Here is a 9,766-nt window from a genome sequence, read left to right on the forward strand (position 1 = left end):
GTTAATACGTACGGTCGAAGTTGAGAACAGATTGTGGTAGCGAGAGCGAAATAAAGTTAAGTAAACGTAACCGAGGGTCAACTTAACACAGATAATGCACAGACACAACATGGAAATTTGTCTAATTTCTTCCTGATTTCAGCAAACTGTTCTTCAAAATTCCGCAAAAATGCGTCTTGGGGAAATATTGCGGACCAGGCTGATAGCCCGACCGAAGGCATCTCGAGACTTGACTAAATTTTGCTTCTTGCGCTTACGTTTTTACATGAATTTTAGCCCACTTATTACTTTGTCTCCCGCGACATTAGAGTGTAATAAAAAGGTCTAATATGTCTTCCATGGAATATGTCTTAGATCATATTTCGCGATTTTATAAAGTTTAGTTCATTTAAAGGTAAAGGTGGCGTTCTTTGTGAGATTTATGTGTCTGGGTTTCGTCTGCTACTGTTTTAGTTTGGTGCCTAGCGTGATTTTTCTGGATGTGCGGTTCTGTACACTGGGCCGCGCTAAGCGGGTGTGCCAAGTGCACAAGGGCGGCCGAATTTTTAGAACGGCCAAATTTTTGAGACGGTCAATTTTAAAAAGTAAAAAAATAATAAAACTAAAATGATTAATAATTTATCTCCAACTAAATCACACCGTTAGAAAGAACCACGACACTCGACACATAATGACCAGCGTGTCAATGGTAACATGAGTTCATCGGCAATTCCTTAAAAAGTCAAATGAATCATGAAAAAGCAAATCAAGATTTCAACGATTTTCTTACTTTCTATTTTACAATTTTGGATCAGATAGTGTCATCTCTTAAAGACAGATTTGAAGGTCTTCAGAATTATAATGACTTGTTTAGGTTTTTGTTTAAATTTTGGGAAATGGCAGATGAAGACTTATTAAAAAATTATAAAGATTTGGAATTAAATCTAAAAGATGATTTAAGTGACGAGGAAGACATTGACGCAATGGATTTATTGGAAGAAATAAAATGTTTTAAATTAGATTTAGAAACCAAAGCAGCACCTAAAAAAGAGCCGCATTTTATCTTAGAATATATTTTACAAAATAAACTTGTTTCGACTTTTCCTAATATTTTTATTGCAATCAGAATTTTACTTACTCTTCCGGTTTCAGTTGCCTCTGGTAAAAGATCATTTTCAAAATTGAAACTTATTAAAAATTATCTTCGATCATGTCACAACCAAGACTTTCTGACTGAGCCGTAATATCCACAGAAAATAATGTTTTAGATATGTAGTTTGGATTTACGTAATTTAATAGCCAGTTTTGTAGAAAGCAAAGTTCGCAAAATGCAATTTTTATTACTTATTTTACATCGATATTTTTTGTAAGTATGTATGTAAGATATGTTAATAAACACGTCTATACTTGTACTTTTTTGTTTACAAATATATATTATACACACAAAAATTATAGTTTTGTCTATTTTCTTAAAAATAGGAGCGTAAAAATAATATAATTTTTGCACAAGGGCGGCCAAAACTCTAGGCGCGGCCCTGTCTGTACATTAAGTATATTCGCAATGCCTGATAAGTGCAATGGTATTTCATATTTGCGAATATGCGAATTTTGTTCTTACGTTTGGGGATTGATGGTCGATTCTGATTATCTGTTTGGATAGTACTACATATATGCAGATTTGGACATGCGTGTTAGTTAATTAAGACCTGCAAATTTTGTTTTTATGTTCTGGGTATTCGGTTTTCGTCTTTTAATTATGATTTTCTCGTAAACTGATTTTATGAAGGCCCGTCACATCACCGTTTCACGAACTTTTCGACGGTTTCCCGAAATGACGTGGCTAGGTATAGAACTTGACGACTGCATGCCTATTGTGTTTTTTTCTCATTACATTTTTGTAGTGGGAATTTAAAAAAAAATTACGATGACGTCATAAACATTTTTGCAAGGACACGTATATCAGTTGGCATAGATGTAGTGTAATACTAAGAATAAAATTATTGTATTCCCAAATTTTCGGGAAAATGAATTGGGTCGTTTTGATTATTGATTTGTTATAATCAATAAAATAACGAAACAATTTACTCACGTATACGGCGCCGGCGTGTAATACATATGAGAGGCAACTGAAAATCGTTTATGTATAAGCATTCTTAATTTAAGATGACAAGCGTAACAGCATACCTGAGAGTCAAACAGAGAAACTGGAAACAAAACCGATGGTCGTCTAGAAATCTTTATTGCTTCGACTTCCGCTTATTATATAAAACATTGGGTGTTATTTTAATTTTTGATGGTGGAATTCACAATTGGTTGATTATAAACATGTCTATTCCACATTCGCGGAACCTAGTCAACGCACAAAACAAATGCACGTCTGTAATGTTAAAGTCGATGTAAATAACAAATAACCGTGCTACCCTTATGTTCCAACCGAGTTTTTACTTTAAAAAAAAATTGTGTCTACCAAATTGGGTTGGTCCAATGTAATACTAATAATAAGTGTTGCCTTTAATTTAATCAATAAAATAAATTGACTTCATTAATTTTTTTGAGCCATCTCTTAAGAAAATCTAAAAAATATGAATGGAATGATAAATCACAAGTACAAACTCATCATATTTTTTGCATTTTAGATAGGATTTATTCAGCAAAATTTAAGGGTGACGTCATCAATTTTTTTAGGAGGGATGGACAAATACATTTTGAACAAAAGTTTACCATGCTTATAATAACTTTAAAATATTGTTATGGTTTTGTAATTTGTGATTAAATCGATAAAATAAATTGACGCATTCATTAATTTTTTTGAGTCACCCTGTATATGCAAATCCAAAAATATGAATGGAATGATAAATCACAAGTACAGACTCATCATATTTTGTACATTTTAGATAGGATTTATTCAGCAAAATTTTGGGGTGACGTCATCAATTTTTTAGGGGGGATGAGCAAATACATTTTGATAAAAAAATTACCATGCTTATAATAACTTTAAAACATCTCCAAGATTTCAAAGCATTCGGTTCTGTAAATCCTTATTAAACCAATAAAATAAATTCATGCATTCATTAATTTTTTTGAGTCACCTTGTATATGCAAATCCAACAAATATGATTGGAATGATAAATCACAAGTACAGACTCATCATATTTTGCACATTTTACACAGGATTTATTCAGCAAAATTTTGGAGTGACGTCATCAATTTTTTAGGGGGGAAGAGCAAATACATTTTGATAAATAATTTACCATGCTTAGGATAACTTTAAAACATCTCCAAGATTTTAAAGCATTCGGTTCTGTAATTCCTGATTAAATCAATAAAATAAATTGACGCATTCATTAATTTTTTTCAGTCACCCTGTATATTATTAAGACCCACCACTGACCCGGAAATGACCGGCATTCAGGCAAGACTTCTATCATTACGGGTACTAAGACCAAGTAATGATATGCTTTGATTATTATTATTATTATTATATATACGTAAGTCAACGGGTGCAAGACCCAATTACAGACTTACAGAAGAAATGAGAATAAATGTAGTTATAATAGGTAATCAGTAGCTAAAATTACTACTTTATCCCATAGGGAACATTAACAAAAATATCAAAATCATTCTGACTCAGATTCAAAATATTGGTCATTTGATAAACAGGCGAGTACTTTTCGACATCTATACGCGGTGTAGGCAGATAGAAACAACGGTGGTCACGAGAAGAAAGTCTTGGACAATAGATATAGAGCTTGCTGAGAAGGTTGAAACAGTCAACTTGTGAGCACATTAAATTTCTAAGAAAGTTCAATGAAAAGAAATGCGTCTAGTGTTTAAATCCGTAAGTTGAAATCGGTTTAAAAGGAAGATTTGGGGTGTACCTCTTATTGGATATGTACCGTCTACTCTATATGCTAAATATTTAAGAAAGCGGCGCTGAATTTTTTCTAGAGGTTCAGTGTGGTTTTGAAAGGGGACCATACTATACTTGCATATTCCAAGCTAGAGCGCACATAAGAGAAGTATAAGATTCGCAAACATTCCAAGTCATTGAAATTACTGCCACAACGCACAATGAATCCAAGGGATTTCAGAGCATTTGCACAGATGTTGTTAATATGTGCTCGAAACGTAAGTTTGGGATCGAAAGTCACGCCCAGGTCAGAAAAGTAGTCTACTCTGGATAACACAGCTTCATTTAAAGTATAATCATATGAGATTTGTGAATTCTTATTAGTATAAGACATTATGTGACATTTATCAAAATTTATTGGAAGCATATTCAACTTACTCCACTGCAGGAAATAAAATAAATCCGTTTGCAGTAATAGACAGTCCTCATATTTAGCTATATCTCTGTATATTTTCACGTCGTCTGCATACAACAGAATATTAGAGTGAATAGCTTGGACTAAATCATTAATATATATATCACGAAGAAGAGAGGACCTAAAACTGAGCCTTGTGGTACGCCACTAGAAACAACAGACGTCTTGGACACATGCCCTAAATATTTTACAATCTGAAGCCTGTTAGCTAGATAAGACTTGATTAGTTCCAGGAGAGCGACAGAGAATCCAATATTGTTCAACTTAACTAATAGAATTTTATGATTTAACTTATCGAAAGCCTTTGAGAAGTCCATGTATGCAACGTCTACTTGCAGTCTCTTATCAAAAGAGTCAGACACAAACTGAGTAAAAGTACATAAGTTGGAAGTAGTAGAACGGCCATACACGAAACCATGCTGAGATTCGGAGATCTTATTACGAATATTAAAAAGAAGAAATCTATGCAAAACAAGTTCAAAAACCTTGCCAAAGTTACAGATCAGCGAGATAGGACGGTAGTTCTCTATCACACTTCTTTTACCATTCTTAAAAATAGGAGTTATGATGGATAATTTCCAAATTTCAGGAAATATACAAGTTTTCAGGATTAGATTAAATAATAACATTAATGGGTAAGCTAAAGCTGACGCACAATCAGATACCAAAAATGCAGGTATATTATCATGACCAAAAACCCAATTCGTCATTATTTTTTTTGCAGCGTTTAAAACCTCAGCTTCAGAAATATGAGGCAAATGGATTGTCGTATGAGGCAAGTCAGTAACCAATCGGTTAATATTATTGACCTTCGAGTCATCAAAATTTCGACTAAAAAATTCAGCAAACGCATTTACAATAAGTGGAGGACTAGTTAGGAGATTGTCACAATAGGTCATACTAGATGGTATTCCATTACATTTTTTTAAGCTGTTCGTAAATTCCCAGAATTTCTTAGGATTAGATTTAATGTTCAATTCCAAATCACGTAAATAGTTATCATAGGCTACTTTTAAATCATGCTTAATTTCAGATCTAATGTTTTTAAAGTCATTGTATGTTGCGAGACAGTTATTTGATCTAAATTTACTTAATAGACGCCATTTCAGTTGAAGTTTACCTATGATAACGGGAGTAAACCACGGTGGATAGGATGATTTTCGGTACTGTTTTGTTTTAGGGGTATACAAGTCGAAGGCCGCATTAAGTTTATCGTAGAATAAAACAGTGGCATCATTATCATCGTCGATATTAACTAGGCAGGACCAATCAATTTCTGCTATATACGTATATAGGTTCACAAAATCAGCTTTACGGAAATTCCATTGTATATCACTGGATCTGTTCCTATTAATAACACGTATTCGAGATGTACATACCTTCACATGAATGAACAGAGACGGGTGGTGCGGATCTTCGTTCAGTAGACTATCGCCAGAACATTTAACCTGACAGTTCAGATTAGAAATAACCAAGTCCAAATAACGGTTATTACTGTTCGAAATATTATTAAACTGTTGATAATTAGAATAATGCAAAAAGTTTAGTAATGACGATACATTTCCTTTGTTCATACCATAGTCAGATACATCTGGAGAGTACTCAGGAATATTGAAATCTCCAATTAAGATAACCCTTTGATTAAGAAGTTCAGTTAAATTACCTAATAAGTTAAACAATAGATCATATTCATCGACAGTTGCTCTAGGTTGAATATATACGGCTAATATAAAGACAGAAGAATGATGAAGAACAAGTTTGACACCAACCACATCCGTAAACTGAAGAGAATCAAAACCTTCTGACAAGTCGAGTTCGAGTATTGCATACTCGCAACGAACGGCTATTAACACACCTCCGCCTCTAGACATTTGCATTCTTTGAAAGTTTCTATCCGCTCTGACAATTTGATATGAAGGAATTAGTGACGGAGTCATTTAACCAGGTTTCCGTGAGAATTACAATGTCAAAGTTACAACAGGTCAATGCATTACGAAGTTTCGTTAATTTAGAGTTAATTCCTCTAGCATTTTGGTAATAAATAGAGAGCAGAGAATATGACAAGGTCGATGAAACAGATTCATTTGATTGCTATGCTGAAAGTCCAAACAGATCTTTTTTAACTTTGCTCAGTACAAGATCGTGCGCATGACATTTAGAATAATCCCATGCTGCATGCTCGACGTTTAAATTGTTGCAGTTGACACACTTGAAATCTACAGTTTCCTCTTTGCACTCATTTAGATTGTGGTTGTTTCCACATTTAGGACATGATGGACTGTTTTTACAGAATTTGCTCGAATGCCCAAATGCATTGCAATTAAAACATCGTGTAACATCTACAGCGTCATAAATAGTGCATCCGTTCAGACCAACTAAACAATGACCAACGCTTATTGCTCTTTTGTAAGTTGATAAATCAACTTCAAGAAGGGCCTGGAAAATGGAATTATTTTTTTTTGTAGGGCAGAATTTTAACAGATTGCAGACTGATTTTCGGTCAAATAAAAATTCATTTTGTTTTCTAAGATAAGGAAGAAAATCTTTATCATCTATGTAATTAGGAATACCAGAGATTCTAATTTTAGGGCAAGCTGATTTTACCTCACGAGCCTCATATTTTTCCGCCAATTTATCTTTTGCAATCTGGTTAAAATTACTAGAGTTTTCGCACTTTTAAAGAATGCCCCCATCTCTTAACGTTCTCACTTTACCGATATTGATGTCAGTTAAGGGGTTAATGTTATTCATAACATCAAATTTAGTTTTAGACGAACGCTGCTTATCATCTTTTGGTTTCACTATTAAAGTTTTTTGCGAGTTTTTCTTCGTTATATTAGAATATGAGATTTTAGCATCTAATTCCTCAGGATCTGTGGGTTTAGTGAACTCCTCAGCTTTGGTTAGATTCACACACTTATTTAATTTGGTTATTTCACCGCGTAGGTCTGAGTTTTCTTTAGATAAATTATTAACTGATGTTTGCAGTGCTTCAATTATATTTAATAATGGTTTAACGTGACTGGACACGATCATATCTATCTCTTTTAGGGCATTAGATGATAAATTAGCTTCACTGGTAAAAGGCAACGGTCTCATTTTTGCAGATTTGTGATCAGGATTATTATCGGACATAGGAATTATTAAACAAAAACTACAATTCCATGTTGTAAGTTTGCCCTGGCTTTGAAGAAGGTCATAGTCATCATCATCAATACCGACACAATCAGGGTGATAATTCAGTTTGCAGGATTTACATGAAATGTAATTCTCATTACGAGTAATATTACGGTTGCATTTCCCACATTTGACCGGCATGCTTATTATTAGCAGGTGAACGGTGACCAGATAATAGGGACAAGAAAAGCAATAAGAACTCGACGAAGAACCACTGATAAGATTGTAGCGAATTTCAACCCGATAAATCGATCAAAAATCACGGTTAAGGCTTACTCACCACCCCCCAGGATGGGGGTGTCGAACGTGAAACACCAAACCAAGACAGTTCCTCTAATTTAACACAATTAAACCAAGAAAAAACCATAGATTGAGCACTTTAAATCAAAAGAGACACTACAGCGAACACACTCACTCACGCCACCAAATATGACAGTTCTCTATGTTGTATATGTATATGCAAATCGAAAAAATATGAATGGAATGATAAATCACAAGTACAGACTAATCATATTTTTCACATTTTAGATAGGATTTATTTACCAAATTTTAGGGTGACGTCATCAATTTTTTAGGGGGGGGGGATGAGCAAATAAATTTTGATAAAAAATTTACCATGCTTATGATAACTTTAAAATATCTCCAAGATATCACAGCATTCGGTTCTGTAATTCCTGATTAAATCAATAAAATAAATTTACGCATTCATTAATTTTTTTGAGTCATTCTGTATATGCAAATCCAAAAAATATTATTGGAATGATAAATCACAAGTACAGACTCATCGTATTTTGTACATTTTAGATAGGATTTATTCAGCAAAATTTTGGAGTGACGTCATCAATTTTTTAGGGGGGAAGAGCAAATACATTTTGATAAAAAATTTACCATGCTTATGATAACTTTAAAACATCTCCAAGATTTCAAAGCATTCATTCGGTTCTGTAATTCCTGATTAAATTAATAAAATAAATTGACGCATTCATTAATTTTTTTCAGTCACCCTGTATATGCAAATCGAAAAAATTTGAATGGAATGATAAATCACAAGAAGAGTCTCACCATATTTTGTACATTTTAGATAGGATTTGTTCAGCAAAATTTTGTGGTGACGTCATAAATTTTTTAGAAGGGACGACCAAATACATTTTGATCAAAAATTTACCATGCTTATGATAATTTTAAAACATCTTCAAGATTTCAAAGCATTCGGTTTTGTAGTTCCTGAGTAAATCAGTAAAATAAATTTTGCGCATTCATTAATTTTTTTGAGTCACCCTGTATTTGCAAATCCAAAAAATATGAATGGAGTGATATATCACAAGTACAGACGCATCATATTTTGTACATTTTAGATAGGATTTATTCGGCAAACTTTTGAGCTGACGTCATCAAGTTTTTGGAGGGGACAACCAAATATATTTTGACTAAAGATTTATGATGCTCTTTATAGCCTTAAAACATCTGCAACATTTGAAAACATTCGGGTTAGCAGATTAAAATTAAATTGCAAAATGTTGTTTTATAATTTTGATTTTTTTTCCAAAAATCTGGACGTTTCGGGTAAAAACTGAATTCGGAGTCGTAAACTACATGTGTAGGACTATGTTATTTTATACAATTTAAGACCCATTTACTATGTACAATTTTGAAGTGACGTCATCGCATTAGTGGTGGGGATGATTAGACAAATTTTGGTTAGCGTTTTACCATCTACATGATATTCCCAATATAAGTACAAAATTTCACAACAATCGGCCCAGTACTTTCGGAGATTATCTGTCTAATAAAAATCCGGGACGGTAGACAGACGGAAATGGGATACCTATTTCTTCGTCTTCTAGGGGTCATGAATGATCGAGAAAACGTAAAAGTAGAGAGTCGGCCGACGGACTCGATTACAATACTTCCTTTGCTTACGCTCGGGAAGTAAAAATGCAAACCAGATTTGAATATAAATGTGTAGGTCCCCTGGACTTAAGTTCGTTTATGCGAAACATAATTTTTTAAGTAAATATTAGGGATGTACCGACTAGTGGCCGACCGGTCGGATAAGCCGACTATTCGGCCGTTTTTCATCGTCGGCTGGCAGTCGGCGACTGGTCGGCTAAACAGCCAATCGGTCGGCTTTTTTTATTAAAATTAAAATAGTATATAAAACAATTAAACCCGGTTTACAGAACCTCAATTAAATATTTAATTGCGATTTAATTTTTAACCCCGCGTTAAAGTACCATGTGACCGACTCTACGCCAATCAGACGTCGCTAATGGCCTTGTTGAATG

This window comes from Zophobas morio, unplaced genomic scaffold (genome assembly GCF_036711695.1).
Source record: "Zophobas morio isolate AGI-343-1 ecotype UQ-CSIRO unplaced genomic scaffold, CSIRO_AGI_Zmor_V1 ptg000002l, whole genome shotgun sequence".
NCBI lineage: Eukaryota > Metazoa > Arthropoda > Insecta > Coleoptera > Tenebrionidae > Zophobas > Zophobas morio.